Source organism: Puma concolor, chromosome D2 (genome assembly GCF_028749965.1).
Source record: "Puma concolor isolate L17-30 chromosome D2, mPumCon1.1.hap2, whole genome shotgun sequence".
NCBI classification, from domain to species: Eukaryota; Metazoa; Chordata; class Mammalia; order Carnivora; family Felidae; genus Puma; species Puma concolor.
In genome coordinates this window covers 79,182,608-79,199,846 of record NC_141677.1, presented here as the reverse complement: position 1 = coordinate 79,199,846, position 17,239 = coordinate 79,182,608, and the positions used below count along the sequence as shown (strand labels likewise).

Below are 17,239 nucleotides of genomic sequence, written 5' to 3'. Positions count from 1 at the left end.
AGAACTAAACCCAGAGAGGGTTTAGTTATCGTTAGATTTCATTTACCTAAAAATCAGTAATTCTCTGGGCCCTGCCTGGAGGTGATATTCAACCAATACCCCCCACAGCCTCTCTCCATGAATCACAAAGACAAATTCTCCCTAAAAATTCTTCCCCGGCTCTGCTAAATAAATGGCAATGTGCAGTCCACCCTGAGTCTCAACCACGATGTTGCAACTAGAAACAAAATGTACGAACCTGGCCTTGGGATGGCTGTAGTACTTTAGTAAAGCCCAACGTTTAGAAAGTTTTAAAAACCCTTTTTCTATCAATGTCTGCAAACAGTGCTTTTGTACAATAAAGAAGGAGCACTTAAATCTTTTGTCCCTTCCTTCCAATCGCTTTACAGAACCAAAAGGAAAATAGTGGCTTGTAAATAGCATGCCAGTTGCAGAGAAGTATTGTTCAACGCCTTGCAAACATGCATTCCTGAGGCATTGCCTGCATCAGGATATTTTTCACGCCATTCTCTCATATGTAATGCAGCAACAATGCTCAGTCTTTGACATGCTATTAAAGAAATTCTGAACAGATAAAGTCTGAAGTAGAGCATGCTCTTCATATATAATATCTAAATTATCTGAATCCGTTAATTTTGTAGAAGACAGCACAATATTTACAAAATATAAAAATGAGCATTTACAGATCTGGCTCCAAAACCTCATGCTCTGCCACTTGTGAGGGGGGCAACTTCGGACAGGTTCCTTCACACAACCTTGACCATGGGCCCAGCTCCTCCTCTATCCAGTGGGAGTACCACCGGCCACACAAGGTTGCTATGAGAAGTGACTCTGTACTCACACAATGCCAGGCATCTAGAAAGCGTTCACTCTCTCCGGTCCTTAATGTGTTAAAATTCTATAACCAAGATTATTGTACCTTTCACCCGAACAGAACCAGAGAAACATAAAGCATAGCCCTACTTTCTTTAAAGCCCCCTGTAGTCAGGGGACAGCTATACCAATGATTCATGAGCAAGGAGAAAAGATTATGATTTTCTTGCTCCTCCTACACACCCAACACCCCCCTCCCCTGGCTCTCTTTCACACACACACACACACACACACACACACACACACACACACACACACACGCTGCTAAAAAGGCTGTGGGCGAGGAATTGTAAAATCAAGCAATAAATTTCACTCGAGTATTTACCGAATTAATTCACAGCCACTTTGGCAGAAATTCTAATCAGCAAAGTAGATGGTGTGCTGACTTAGTTTGTTCTGGGCTCCGGGGTGCACCTAGAGTTTCTCTGTCTTGCATTCCGTCAAAGGAAGACGGACATGAAGAAGGAAGGAGGAGCCAGTAATCACAGAGCTGGAGAAAGAAGGTTCCAGGCAGAGGGAACCACAGGATGAAGGGCCCTGAGGTGGGAAGGAGCTTACCAAGTGCAAGAGGCAGCCTTAGTTATGGCCCCCAGGAGGAGGAGAGACCCAGGAGGAGGAAGTCTGCCACGAGGAGCTGGAAAGCCAGCAGAGGGCTTCAAAGGGGGAAGGACTCCCCCAGATGTATGGTCTTCAAAGGCCACCATGACTGCTCTGACAACAGCATTAGGGCAGCAGTGGGGGACTGGGGCAGAGCCCATCCGATCATCGAGGGGACAGGAGTCCAGAGACAGAAGGCGGGGCCTCACCTTGACTAGACCAGCAGTGGCAGTCAAGGTGAGGAGCGGTCAGACTCGAGACACACGTGGAAGGTTAAGGAGAAAGCTGAGATCCCAAGTGTGCTTTCAAAAAGTTTTGGCTAAAATAATAAGCATTTACTTTTTTACTGTCAGTACTATGGATGCAAGCAAGAAGATTGTTCTTCTGGACTCCAAGAGTCATCTCTTACACTGGCTGATTCAATAACGAAAGTATCAGAGCCCTAATCAGTGGTTTAAATATGACAAGGCTGATAAGGAACCTCAGATTCCAATTACATACGACGATGCTCCATCGAATGGATCCAATTTCCCACATGAAACAGGCAAACTGCCTCAAGGTTAAGGGTTTGGTGACAATAACCCAATCGACTTAAAACAGACCCTCAGAGCTGACCTTCCTGCCACTATACTACTCAATTTGATGATAAAAGGAACAGAATGAGGTAGAAATCGGACAATGGCACCTGCCTATTTCTATTCCTCAGGCCTTTCAAGCCCTCTGACTTCTAAACCAGCACCAGACTTCTCTCTCTCTCTTCTTTTTAGGACAAGGGCCGCTTTGTGCTTTGTTTTCTCACATCTCTTGCATCAAAGGCTCAAAGTTTTCCCTTATCTCAAGGTTCCTACGATTTTTAAGAGTCATGCTTCTGGCTCCAGTTGGCATCTTAATGAAAGCTGACTTAGATAATTAGGGGTTTATCTCTTCCTTTATTTGTCGCAGGCCACGTTGACAGATCAAGCCATAGAAGAAAAGGAAGGAATCAAGGAGCTCACCTCGGTTTGGGCTCCCACGGCTGGGAGGAGGTGGTGAGCGCATGTGCTCGACGCAAATGAGAAGCTGACAATTTTTGCCCAAAACGAACATGGAAAAGGTCTGACTCTTGACATTTCCACATCATGCTTCCTTCAAAAGCCAACCCCGGGGCGGGGGGTTCATCTGCTTGGTTCAGGTGGTAAAGTTCAACACAACCACTGAAAGGATTGGCCAGCTCAAGATCAGACTCGATGATGGAAATCCATCGACCAAATCATCATTCCACAGCCTCTAAACTTAAGTCAATAGAAAACCCACAGCAAAGACATCAGTGATGGAAAACCAGCATTTCTGCCAATACAAAAATACTGAGATACAGAAAAATAACCAGCCACTCATTTCCCTAGGCGCCATTTCAAGACGGAAGCCCCACAAATCCTCGTTTTTTTCGCCTAGACACCAATTTTCACCCCGGGACGTGGAAGCAATGCCTCAGAAAGAGAAGGAAGGAGAGAGATGAGGAGAGAACCCGCGTCACTCAGAGCAAGGGATTCTCAGCAGGTAGCGGGTGCTCTTCTGCGGACGTCCAGAGGTGAGCCGACCCCTCCTACCCCTGTGCATCAAGTTTTCCAGCTTAGCTCTTTCCAGGTCCCAGACAAGAGGAAATGCAGACTGCTTCCTGATGTGTGTGCCCCAGGTAAACTCAGGGCTTGGGGGGGCTCTCAAAGACTGAGATGCTGCTCCTTTGTCTACCCGGAGAATTCTGAGTGCACAGTCCGGGTCTGGAGCTCCCAAAGGAGCCTGGAGCCTGGACAACCTCGCGTCCACACCACCCCTCAAATCCCTTCTTCCTGCTGCAGAAGAATCCCACTGGCTTGGTCACAGCTCACCAGGCCTGGGCCTTAGCCTTTCCCCATTTCATTGTCCTCTCTGCTTAGAAAACCTCAGTGGGGAGCCTCCCGTCCCTTTCTAGTTTCAGAGGGTCCCGGGCACAGACCCCTCATCACCTCCTACAGCTGCATCTTCCTCTCGGGGTTGCCTTTCTCTCCCTTTCAGCCTCCCGACACACTGCTCTTTCCAAAATCCTTAGGTTCCTGGGGTGCCGGGGTGGCTCAGTCCACTGCCCCTCCTCTACTCGTGCTCTGTCTCTTTCTCTCAAAAATAAATATGAAAACTATAATAATAAAATTTAAAAAACAAAATCCTTAGGTTCCTACTGCCTTCCTTGTTAGCTAACCGGCTCCGCCTACCTGCACACACATTTTGGCTTCCTAGGGTCAGACTTGCCCTTTCGGCGGCCCTAATCTGCATGGCAAGCTACGAGGCCGTACGTTATCCAGGAAAGAGGTGAAAAACCCAAAAAACAAAAAAATTGTGTCTGTCTACACGTACAAGGAGATGCAACTCAAATGACACTGTATATTCCACTTAGAATTACAAGCACTGGGCACGTGTCCTCTTGTCCCCTCAAGAACGGCCCCGCTTCTTGCAAACAACCCCCCTGGTGGGCAGCCTCTCAGGCACCAAACCACCCACATGGGGGCATAAGACTTGGGAATTCTTTATTAACGAGGAAGGGCCTTGGGGGAGAATTTCAGAAAGCCAGTGTCCAAACAATACTGAAGAAGGCAGGCTTTTTTTTTTTTAATTTTTTTTTTTTAACGTTTATTTAGTTTTGAGACAGGGAGAGACAGAGCATAAACAGGGGAGGGTCAGAAAGAGAGAGACACAGAATCCGAAGCAGGTTCCAGGCTCCGAGCTGTCAGCACAGAGCCCGACACGGGGCTCGAACTCACAGACCGCGAGATCATGACCCGAGCCGAAGTCGGCCGCTTAACCGACTGAGCCCCCCAGGCGCCCCAGAAGGCTGGCTTTTAATTCTATACAGAAGGACCCATACAGAGGTCATCCAGTGTCTCAAGTAACAAATCTGGAAACTCTGAATTCTAGTCACTTGTGTGACACAGACCAAGAGGAAGAAACAAAGGTGGGCTGTTTTCTCCTTTTCTCCTCGAACCTAAACCCAAATCTGGTCACGTGACGCCCCTCTTAACTCCTTCAGAGGCTGTCCGAATTCCTCAGCGCCTCACGAGGCCTTCCACGACTTGGCCCCTGACGTTTTCCTCTGATCCCGCCTCCCGCTCTTGCTCTGTGCACTCAAGCCAAACCCCACACCCTGCCCTCCACCAGTCCCCCAGGCCTTTCCAGCTCCTCTGCACTTTCTCTCGCTGCTTTTTCCTGCCCAGCAGAGACCTGCTCAGAAAGGCTCAGCGGAAGTGTCCCCTCCTCCATGCAGCCCTCCATTATTTTATCCCCGCTGAACGTTTACCAGTGAAATATTACATCTGAGGGGCGCCTGGGTGGCTCAGTCGGTTAAGCATCCGACTTCGGCTCAGGTCGTGATCTTGCGGTCCATGAGTTCGAGCCCCACGTCGGGCTCTGTGCTGACAGCTCAGAGCCTGGAGCCTGTTTCGGATTCTGTGTCTCCCTCTCTCTGACCCTCCCCCGTTCATGCTCTGTCTCTCTCTGTCTCAAAAATAAATAAAGGTTAAAAAAAAATTAAAAAAAAAAAAAGAAATATTACATCTGAGTATGAGGGAAATACTGCCCAGGGCCCCTGAGAGTTGGGCAATTTATACCGTCTCCAGGAAAGCCTGTACCCAATCACCCCCATACCCCTGGTTCCCTTCCACACACCATGCCAGGATTAATTTAATCCCTGACTTTTATTATTTTTTTTATTAAAAAAAATTTTTTTTAACGTTTATTCATTTTTGAGAGAGACAGAGCATGAATGGGGGAAGGTCAGAGAGAGAAGGAGGCACAGAATCTGAAACAGGCTCCAGGCTCTGAGCTGTCAGCCCAGAGCCCGACGCGGGGCTCGAACTCACGGACCACGAGATCGTGACCTGAGCCGAAGTCGGCCGCTTAACCGACTGAGCCACCCAGACGCCCCAAGCCCTGAGCTTTAGAAGAGATGGTTACATTTGGAGAGGTTGGAGAAAACCAGTTTTCAGGAGATTATGAATATAACACAACATAGTATAGCATTGTATGATATGATACGATATAATATAAATAATATAATGTAATATAATACATATGATGTAATATGGTGTAATATAATACAATATATATTTCAAGCATAGATTGGGAAATGCACAGCATAAAGCCAGGAGAGTGAACACAGGGCGGAAAGTGTGTTATTCGAGAAAGCCCATCTGAGCAGACTGGTTTCTGAGGTTCAGCACCTTTTCACTTCACAGGCACTAAGGGGTTTCCTTGAAGAGTGACACTAATGCATCCTTTGGCACAAAGCGGCAACATTTCAGGGTTTCTTCAGCAGACTTCACTAGGAATGATGCTATATATAAAAAACTAAAACTAAAACTAAAAGCCACAGGCACAGTACTCAAACATTTTATTTGTCATTTCTTCTCCAGAGTCCCCAACATGAGCATGCATTCTTTTTTATCTGTAGACTCTGTCAGCAACAGAGAGGCGGATGGGGTATCGGCCCCATTTCACGGATGTCGTAACTGAGCCTCCAAGGGCACCGCGTGGACCCGCAATGCCACACGCCCAGGAACCCAGGACAGCTTTGCACTGAGCCAGTGCTGTGGTCCACTAGCTTTCTAAAGGTGGAATTTGTCGAACTTTGTACTGTTCCCAACAGTGGAGCTGGGCTGGCTGGTGATGACCCGTGCAGGTTCTCCCCGCTTTTTCTTGGGAGCAGTAGGTCAGTTCATCAGGCACCCCCTCAGCCCAATGCCACCCAGCTCTCTGGTCCATGTACGATATGCTGGTCACAGACAGGGACCCACAGTCACACGGTCTTCCAGTAAGGAGAAAGAACCCTCCTCTGGTCCACCGAGGTCATCTGAAGGGCCAGGGCTCAGGGCCTACATGAGGGAGGGAGAAAGTGGCCACAAGAACACTGCTGGCTACAGCCTCCGCTCAGCCCGCTGCCCTGTGCATGGGAGCAGGTGGCTGGTGACCACAGGGCCCTGGCTCGACCTCGCCGTGACTCTGGAGTCTGGGGGCAGCCCCAGGACCGTGCAGTTAGACTGGGTGCTAAGAGCTACCCCCCAGAGAGAGGTGGGCGCCAACACACCCTTGTCTCATCTGTCACCAGATCAACTGGACGTGACGGACATCAGGAACAAACACCTCTCCACGTCTCAAGCCCTGCTTTCCCTCATCCTCATAGACAGCACCTCCAGGTACCATCTGCCACCAAGGTACGCCTTGTCCTTTCTTACCTGGAGCCCTTTCCCACTGACTCCACTTCTGTCTAGCATCAGATGCCATCAACAGCAAAAATCCTGGGAGAACACTGCCGGAAGCTTCCAGCCAGGCCTGACGGCCCTCCTCCTGCCCCTGCCCCTTCCCTCTGCTTCAGGTCACGTATCTCCAGTCTGGTGACTAAAGATAGTCCCTATAGGTGTCAAAACACCTAAGAGCTGTCCCAGGAGCAGGCTCGCCTCCCACGACACCCCAGTGAGGGCAGGAGACACGAGCTGAGCTGTTCAAGACCAGTCCAGAGGCCAGCCAAGCACCCCAGTGCTCCCCAGGTTCCTCGCCTCCCCGATGTGGCTCTAGGTCCGTGCAGACAGTCCCAGAGGCCGTGGCACTCAGCTCCCCCAGCAGCTGCAGCCTTGGGTCAGAGAGGGAGCCCGAGGCAGCCCCAGGTGTAGGTCCCCTGCCGTACATCAAAGAAAGTGATTTTTTTTTCCATTTTTTTTAATGTTTATTTTTGACGGGGGGAGAGAGAGAGAGAGAGAGAGAGAGAGACAGACAGAGCACAAGCGGGGGAGGGGCAAAGAGAGAGGGGGACACATAATCCAAAGTAGGCTCCAGGCTCTGAGCTGGCAGCACAGAGCCCGACGTGGGGCTCGAACTCACAGACCGCGAGATCATGACCTGAGCCGAAGTCGGACGCTCTACCGACTGAGCCACCCAGGCGCCCCTCAAAGAAAATGATTCTAAAGGCCACCAACTCTATTGCTCTAGGTTGTTCTGGGGTTTTTCTCAGTTTTGTTTGTTTGTTTGTTTTTGTGGGGGAGAGGGGTCCTTTTTTCCAAAGCCATCTTGATAATCACTGCTGGAAGAACCCTACCTGTCAGTCATAGGACACATATATTCTCTCGTCTTTAAGTTACTTCACATGGTTTTTGTGCCTTCTACCCGAGGTACCCGGCTAAGTCCACAGGCAGAGCCCTTCTGAGGAAGGAACGTTCTGGGTGCACCTCCGCCCAGGGACAGCCCCTCAGACCCTGTGTTCCTGGTCATAAAACTTTCCGCTTAGACTTAGAGACTTTGCCAGTCACTGGTTTAGGAGGAAGCGAAACTCGATGCCGACTAGACTCGGGCGGTAGTGCCCCGGGGGCCGGGCTGGCATTACACTCCCACCCCGCTCCCTCACACACACTCTGCACTCCGGCCCCTCCTCCTCCTTCCCCAAGAGCAGAGTCCCTCGGACACTGATGCTGTGATGGCCTCTTCCCCCCAACCCTGCCCTTCAGTGTCTTGGGGCCACTCTTTCTCCCCTCGAGCATTGAGGGAAATGAACACAGTCACAGGACCCACTTCCGAACGAGGCTGGGCCAGGAAATCCCACGCACGACCTACAAGTCTACAGATGTTTTCCCTAAAGCCAGGCCAGCCTCTCCGCCTTCTTCCTGGAAAATACTCACAGGGCACGCCAGGCATGTCCCTCCAAAGTAGAACAATTAGCCACCAGCAACTTCCACCAGGGCCCTGGTGAATGGCAAACAGGAGTAACTCTCAGAAGCTGGAGCCCCTTTGATCAGACTGTTCCTGAAGGTCCAGAGACCCAGATCTGATCCCCATTAAAGATGGTGCTTGCACGGGAGAGCTCCAGGAGACACGGCGAGCCGCCACACACAGGGTGGCAAGGCTCACTGTGACACTCTCTTCCACTGGACTTTCTCCCACAGCCCAGACAGAGAGCAGCCCTAGCTTTAACAAGTGTCAAGCTTCAACCTCGACAAATGCTGTATCTGCAGCCACTGCTCACTCAGGATGAACAGAGTAAATAAACAGCCACCTTTCTTGGAAACTTATCTTTAGAACCTCCCTGAGGAGAGGGGAGGAATCAGAAAACCAAAAAAAGAAAAATGACAGTTTAGAGCAAAGACGCACGCTAACTGTGGGCTCTGTGCTGACAGCTCTGAGCCTGGAGCCTGCTTCAGATTCTGTGTCTCCCCCTCTCTGTGCCCCTCCCTCACTCACGCTCTCTCTCGCTCTCAAAAATAAACAAACATTAAAAATAATAATAATAAAAATAAATGTATTTTTTTTTTAGCAAATTGGAAGTTAATGGGAAGAGATTAAAAATTTTGACTACCTGAGTCATGCTCAATAAAGACCAGCAGGCCCTGGATGGCTCAGTCAGGTAAGCGTCCGACTCTTAAATTCAGCTCAGGTCATGATCTCACAGTTGGGGAGATCGAGCCCCGAGTCAGGCACCATTTCTCTCTCTCTCTGCCCCTCCCGGGCAGGTGCACACACTGGCACTCAAGCTCTCTATCAAAAAAAAAAAAAAAAAAAAAAGACCAGCAAGAAAGGCCTGAGTGGTGTTTCACCAATGATGTGCTTGTGGAATTTGAAACAAGGTTGCATTAAGAATAAGCCCCCTGTGACTTCTCAGGCCCTGATGGCTCAGCTATAAAGTTCTCAGACTCCGAGTCTCCACAAACACCCTGGAGTAAGTGAAGCCCAGATGCCCACGGCAAACTGGACCCAACAGTTGGCCTGAGTCATCAGCGTCAGCTGCACAGGGACACAGAGCAAACTGAGGATGAGACCTCCCCACCTCTGCCCCTACTCCTGCCCCCACCCCTGCCTCCATCCCCAGCTCCCACCTCTACCTCCCTACCCCCAGCCCCTACCCCCAGCTCCCACCCCTACCCCTACCCCTACCCCTGCCCCCACCCCCAGCCCCCACCCCTACCCCTGCCCCCACCCCTGCCTCCATCCCCAGCTCCCACCCCTACCCCTACCCCCCACCCCTGCCCCCATCCCCAGCTCCCACCTCTACCTCCTTACCCCCAGCCCCCACCCCCAGCCCCCACCCCTGCCCCCACCCCCCACCCCTGCCCCCACCCCCAGCCCCCAACCCTGCCCCCACCCCCCACCCCTGCCCCCATCTCCAGCTCCCACCTCTACCTCCTTACCCCCAGCCCCCACCCCTGCCCCCACCCCCAGCCCCCACCCCCAGCTCCCACCCCTACCCCCCACTCCCAGCTCCCACCCCTACCCCTGCCCCCACCCCTGCCCCCATCCCCAGCCCCCACCCCCAGCTCCCACCCCTACCCCTGCCCCCACCCCTGCCCCCATCCCCAGCTCCCACCTCTACCTCCTTACCCCCAGCTGCCACCCCTACCCCTAACCCCCACCCCTGCCCCCACCTCCAGCTCCCAATGCTCTGCCCAGAGCCAGAGGCTGCTGCTGCTTCCATTTAAGGACAAAGCAGAGTAAACCATGGAAGCGGCCAACCCAGAAACAACCGTTCTAAGTAAGGAGCGCTGGCAGGTGCAAAAAGAGCTCTGAGAAGCCCACCGCCCCAAAGGGTTCTTTACTTCACAGTGGCGGGGCCGGGGGTGGGGGCATGCACCTTCCTGGCCCCGGCAAGGGCGAAGAAGGCAGAAGCAAAGGTAATGCGCTGCTGTCCCCCCAGTCTCCTTGTAAGCCTCTGCAGCTCGGGCAGCAGCCGCCCTGTCCCCCTCCCCCCTCCAGGAGGAGCAGCGTCCTCAGGTGGATGGAGAGGAAGGCAGGCAAGAGACACCAGCTAAGCGACGGCCAAAAGACACGGCAGAACGGAGAGGGCTGAGTGCACAGTCCTCTAAGAAGAGCAAACCATCCAGGAGGAGAGAGGGGGAGACAGCAGGGCCATGACCTGTCACTGGGTGACCTGCCATCCGCTGCAGCCTGCAGTGCACTTGCTTGGGATGCTCTGGGCAAGGGCATCGAGGCGGAGTCATGTAGGGGAGACAGGCAGGCAGAGCACTGAACCAGCCATCCTCGTGGCAGTGGGTCCCGTCCTCACGTGGGGCCCGCAGAACCTTAACACCCGAGGTCGAGCCAAGCCTCTCCTGCCCCTCCAAGTCCCCGGCTGCAGGGCCCCTCAACACAGCTCAGTGTGGAGCAGACGTGCCTAGGATTGTTTCTGCCAGTAAGACTATCCATTTCTTCATGCATTTATTCATTTAACAAGCTGTTTACTGAGTGCGTACTACGTGCTCAGCACTGTGCTAGATACTGGGGACAAGCACAATAAATACAACGCCCTCAGGTTGCTTCTACTCTGATGAAGAACAGTTCAAAGAGACCAATCAGGGTAACCTGGGTGGCTCAGTCGGTTAGGTGTCCAAGTCTTGGTTTCGGCTCAGGTCATGATCTCACGGTTCATGAGAGTGAGCCCTGCATCGGGCTCTGTGCTGACAGCTCGGAGCCTAGAACCTGCTTCAGATTCTGTGTCTCCCTCTCTCTCTGCCCCACCCCACTCACACTCTGCCTCTCTTTCAAAAATAAACGTTAAAAAAAAGTTTTTAAATAAAAACGAGACAAATCAATAACTATATATTTTGCAGAGTATTATGAAGAACTCATACAACAGAATGATATAGAGCTGTGGTGTTCAATACAATCAATCGCCTCTTGCGATGTGTGACTATTTTAATTAAAATCCAAAATTCAATTTCTTGGGGCCCCTGGGTGGCTCAGGCGGTTGAATGTCCGACTTCGGCTCACGTCGTGATCTCACAGCTTGTGAGTTCGAGCCCCGCGTCAGACTCTGTGCTTGACAGCTCATAGAGCCTGCTTCGGATTCTGTGTCTCCCTGTCTCTCTACCCTACCCCATTGGTGCTCTGTCTCTCTCTCTGAAGCCTGAAGAGCAGAGCCCAACCTCGCTGCTGGGGACACCAGGGGCCTTCCCAGATCCATTAAGCACGCCCTCCCAAGCCTATCTAGGTCCAAGATGCAAAGAACGGAACGCAGTGGGGACCTGATTAGCTGGACTATGTCCAGGGAGACGCGGTACAAGGAAAGGAGCCAGCAAGGACTTTGGAAAAAGCATGGCAGTGGGAACATAGCCTTCCTCTCTGCACAGCCCAGGGCATTTTCTGTCTCAAAAATAAATAAACATTAAAAAAATTAAAAATAAATAAATAGATAGATAGATAACATTCAATTTCTTGGGGGTGCCTGGGTGGGGCAGTCGGTTAATTATCTGACTTCTGATTTCAGCTCGGGTTATGATCTCACAGTTCATGAGATCAGGCCGCACGTCGAGCTCTGTGCTGACAGCACGGAGCCTGCTTGGGTTTCTCTCTCTCTCTCTCTCTCTCTCTCTCCCTCTCTCTGCCCCTCCTCCCCAAAATAAATAAATAAGCTTAAACAACAACAGGTTCAAAATAAAATAAAATGCAATTGCTTGCATGCACTATCCACACTTCAAGTGCTCCACAGCCACAGGGGCTAGGTGGCTCTCATACTGGGAAGTGCAGATGACAGAACCTTCCATCATCCCAGAAGGTTCTATCGGACAGCACTGGAGAGTAACGGCAGGAAAAGCTGTCAAGATTTGAAGCTGGAGATGGTGTCCACCAGGCTGGCACGGTGCGGAATGCCTTCTGGACGACCCATAGCACGTGCAAAGGCTCTGAGGCACTTGAGCACTGCACGTTCAAAGAGCTGACAGCACTGCACGTTCAAAGAGCGGATCCCAGCGCTGTCCTGGCCAGCTGTGTGACCAGGGGGTCGGCCCGCTACAACCCACCGCCTGTTTTTGTAAGTAAAGCTTTACTGGAACACCGGTTTTCCTAATTGTCTAGGACTGCTTTCACACTTGAACAGCAGAGCTGAGTTCTTGCAACAAAGACCATATGGCCTGCAAAGTCTAAAATACTTACTACCCAGCCCTTTATGGAAAATGTTTGCTGAGCCCTTGCTGTAAGCCATCCAGAGGCCTCAGTTTCCTCACCTCTAAAATGGGGCTGGAAGTGCCTGCCTCATAGGATTAATGGATGCCATATATTTCCACAATGGAAAACATCCAGAACACAGAAGTTTCTGCTAAATCTAGTCTACTCAGGGCCGCAGAACTTTGCACTCTTGGCTTTCACGCTGCAAAATCCAGATACGTTTCCACGTCTGGCGACGCAAACAGCACACAACTGCTCTCCAGAAACAACGGCTAAAGGGAATCTGTAAATATAAACGGAACCAGGGTTCATCTGAGCCACTGCTTCCGACGCGGGATGGGTGTGTATGAGCAGTTCTGACTAAGCCAGCTCTTTGTGGCCAACCGGTCCTCCCCAGACTGCTTCCTGTCCAATCTGAAACACAAGCATTAGTCCATGAACAATTGGTTTTCACGGAGCCACTGTTTCCAATGCCTAAGTCCTCGTCATCAATCTTAAGGGGGAAAGGATGGAATTATTCAATATCCTTTGCTCACCCAGGAACGCTGGGCAATCCATCTGGCAAGAACAGCCAATCAGATGTCAGGCTAAAGTAGGTCCTGGGCAACCAAAGATACAGCCACAGAAAATACAGGCCACAGATGGTGGAAAGAAACAGGGGGATGGGGGCAGAGGGCCTATGGGGAGAGAGTGGCCCGGACTCCACCGACCCAGATGTAACACGTACCCATACTCACCCGATAAATATGCCAGCCATGTCTGCTCACCCTGTAACGACTGGGCGCTCCATCCCACTGCCCCAGCAGAAAGGGATGGCACGACTCCCTGGACAACTGGCAGCTCCCTGGAGGGCCCCGGAAGGTTCCTGCCTTCAGCTCACCTTAGCGAAAGCCTGCAAGTAAGTCCCACAGAGAAAGCAGTAAAGGACCGCAGGGGCCATGCTGGAGATACCGAGGAATGATGGCGGAGGAAAAGCGCTTGCTTTCGCCCTCAATGTTTGTGTCCCCCCAAAATCTGTATGTTGAAACTCTAACCCCCGGGGCGGTGATATCTGGAGGTAGGGCCTTTGGGAAGAAATTAGGCCAGGCCATGAGGGTGAAGCTCTCGTGAATGGTATCAGTGCCCTTAAAAGAAGACACAAGGGCGACTGGGTGGCTTAGTCGGTTAAGCGTCTGACTCTTGATTTTGGCTCAGGTCGTGATCTCGTGGTTCATGAGTTCGAGCCCCGCATCAGGCTCTGCACTGACAGAGTGGAGCCTGCTTGGGCTTCTCTCTCTCCCTCTCTCTCTATGCTGCCCCTGCTCATGTGTGCTTTCTCTCTCTCTCTCTCTCTCTAACATAAATAAACGTTTTTAAAAAAATGAAGACACATCTCTCTCTCTTTTCTCCTTCCCACCCCCATACTCCCTTCTCCGTCCTCCTCCCTCTCTCTTCCCCTCCCCCCCCCCCCCACAAAAGGATCAAATCTCTGCTTTCTCTTCTATGGCCAGGGATGCATGGAGAAGACAACCACCTCTAAACCTGGAAGTGGGTCCTCACCAGACCCCAAATCTGCCAGCACCCTGATGTGGGACTTGCAGCCTCCAGAACTGTCTGGAGACAAATGTCTGTTGCTTAAGCTCCCCGATCTGTGGTATTTTGTCATAGCAACCTGAATCAAGACAGCACCCAAGAGGTTCCCTCGGGACTCAGGCAACTCCCACTGTACAGCTAACTTTGGAGCTCATTCCATTTTAGGGGGCACAAAACTCAACTGATTCTGTCCAACGATAATATCCAAAGTGCAATCGGCTTCCTGGAACCGAGAAGCTGTCTGCAGCCCACATCAGGGATGCGGTCGCGTGAGGCAATGACTTAGCCAAGGGTCACCTCGAGAAACAAGGCTTTGAAAGAGATCCGGTGAGGCCTCCAGTCAGACAGATGCCTACCAGCAGCCCCAGCAGCCCTTTCTGGCCTTCTGAGCTACTGAAACGCCGGCAAACTTCAGGCACACAGTGTACCCACTTTGGCCACGGGCGGGTGCTTTCGTCTTCTGAGTCTTTACAGACAGGGTACCTCACCTGGAGAAACCCTCGAGGCAGGTGGGGCAGAACCAGAGTCTCTGGCCTCGGCCACTCTCTCAACTATCAGTCTTGTCCCCACCTGCTTGTCAAATCCTGGCCCAAGCCCATCAGCTTTCCCCTAGGGTGCTCCCAATCCAGTTCTCTCCTCCCGGCAGATGCCACGTCCTTCTCTTGGTGGGAGCAGAAAACCTCCATGATGAATATGCCACCATCCTGCCCCTCTCCACCCAGCCTGGCCTTTCTACTTTGCTCTACGGGGGCATGGGTCCCCCTAGCTGATCGGGAGCCCCCGGAACGGGGTGGGGGTGGGAGCTCCAATTAAACATAAGATAAAGGACTTCGTGCCGCTTCGTTCAACAGCAGCAGCAGGGCCACAAGGGGCCGCCGCCGCGGGAGGAAGGCACAGGCAGGAACAAGCAAGTCTGATCAATAGCCGAGACCACACTTAACTGTAGCACTTCCTGTCCTTTCCCTGCACTTCCCAGCGTGGCTGTGCTGGTTAGCGAGTGTTTTCTGCGGCAGATTTCTCCTCTCCCAGCTTCCCCTGTTCTGTTTGGAAACAGTGGCCACTGTTGCTACCGGAACTTCTTTCCCACACAGGAAAGAAGCAGCCAGAGAAGTGGCCAGACTTCCTCACCGACCAGGATGGAGACACTGAGCTAGCTCAGGGCTTCTCAAACTTTCTCGTCGACAGCTCAGCGGGCATCTCGACAGATCTCTGGCTCAAATGGAGAGTCTGATTCGGCCGGTCTGGGGAGGGGCCTGGGGCTGTGCATTTGTTAACAAGCCCCTCGGAGAAGGCGATGCAGCAGTTTGGGGACCACCCTGGGAGGAGCAAGGGAAGGGTCGATGCTTGAGCCTCCCCCGCCCGCCGCGGCTCCCAGCCCCACATGCCCTCCTGCCCCTCCAGGATTTAAGTTTCTACCAGCCAAGAGGGAGATCCAGGACTCTGGATCTTACCCCACCCCCCACCCCCCACCTGCGTACCCTACCGCACTCTGTACAGCGTGAAGCTACCAGGTAGGGCTACAAACGCTGCCCAAAGGCACCCCGCACCTGAAAGCAGAAGGCAAGAAAGAAATCCTGAAGCTAAAAAAATTCCTGCAGGCATTTCCACCTCATCCTGCCTCCCTCTGTCTTTTGGTTTCACTCTTCCGCGGGGGTGCCCAACTCCGGCCCATCTTTCGGCAGAGAAAAACAGACAAAGGGTTACTCTAGATTCCGGTTGTCACGGACGGTCTTACAGCAGCAGTCTACCCCAAGTTCACCTCCACCCCAGCAACCCCGACAGCAGCAGCAGCAGCTTCTTCGCCACGGACCATGTGCCGCACTGTCTTGTGCGTGCGTTTTGAGGCGCAGGGAAATACACACCAACGTGCAAGGCTTGTGCCTGTACGGAAGAGGGGTGCTCCCTTAACACACTTCTTAAAACCTCTAGACTGGAAACGAGCAACTCGGCAGTAGCAAAATAGCCCCTCGTTATTCAGACAGCAGAGATGGGGTTTTAGAGAAAAATAACTGTTGGGAATGGTACCAGCCCCAACTATGTCCCCTCTCTTCATTTTTAAAAACAAAAAAGGGTAGGGGGTGGAGGGTGGGATCTGTGAATGAGCATCCGTACTATCCTCAAGATCTCCATTTAGAGACTGCAGAAGTAGCAGTTCCGGGGAGAGATGCCTCAGGCTGGCCCACGGGAACGAACTCAACCATGCAATATTGATAAGCAGACTTCCGCACAATGTGGCCGATCAGCCTGGAGTTTTACCCAAACGCCACTATCCCCACAGGGCAGAACCAACCTGTAGGGGCCTTATCCAAAAGGCAGCTTCTGCCTAATTGAATCTCCCCAAACTCAGCCCTCAGCCAACAGAATACTGGTCATTTATTAACTCAACGGGGAAAGAGGGCGGGGATGTTGGGGACCGGTGAGCTGAATTTCCAATGGCTGAGGCGCATATTTTCCCAAGCGTGCGGTCACATTGTCTTTTCCAAGCCTCTTACGCTCTTTGACAGGCGTGAGTCCTGATACCAATTAGTTAGTGATTAGCACTGATGAACTGATTTCCAGTTCACAGACTTTTAAAAAATAGGTTGAAGTTGTTCTCTTCTGCCTAGGCTGCAGTCTTTTCTGGTGATACGTATTTCCAAGCATCTAATAATACGACACAGGGACAAAAAACAGGGTAGGCGTAGTACAAGGCTCACAGCATTAAAAAAAAAAAAAAAAAAGTCTCCAGCTTGACGTGCCTCCCGTTGTAAGATGACGTTTTCCCAAGCTACAAGGAGGAAGACAAATGATCAGTGCACACCTGCTCCTAAGTATGGTTCACTGCTAAAGAGACGGGGCCTTAGAAAACCATGAGGCTCAGCCTAGCATTACATCACCGCGCTGAGCTAGCTCCTCATTGAAGCCCAGGCGTGGGGACCAGTGAGGAAGCCCCACATGGCACCCTGTCCCTACTACAACACCCAGACCAATCCCTGCTAATCTTTTAATCTACACATCAGTGGCTCTCAGGAAGCAATCACTTTACCTACCGCCCCACCCCCAGATGCCCAGAAAATACTCTTTTCTGAAACACATTCTTCTTTTCGGGAAAGTAGAGCAGGTAAGCCTGGGATGTGGAGGCCCACCTCGGATGCCGGCCTGACCTGCTGAAATGTGCCCGGCAGCCAGATCTACCCAATAAGCCCCATCCTCCAGACATGCCTGGGAAGGAAATGGATACGACCATACAGAAATGGCAATACTAAGGATTCCAGGATAAAGGCCTCTTCTGAGC

At 51.8% G+C, this 17,239-nt stretch overlaps 1 protein-coding gene across 25 annotated transcripts in view; it reads right to left on the bottom strand.

Moving 5' to 3' along the window:
- The window catches only part of TACC2 (transforming acidic coiled-coil containing protein 2), a 213,667-nt gene that overhangs the window by 65,074 nt on the left and 131,354 nt on the right, over window positions 1–17,239 (bottom strand). The window lies entirely within an intron of this gene.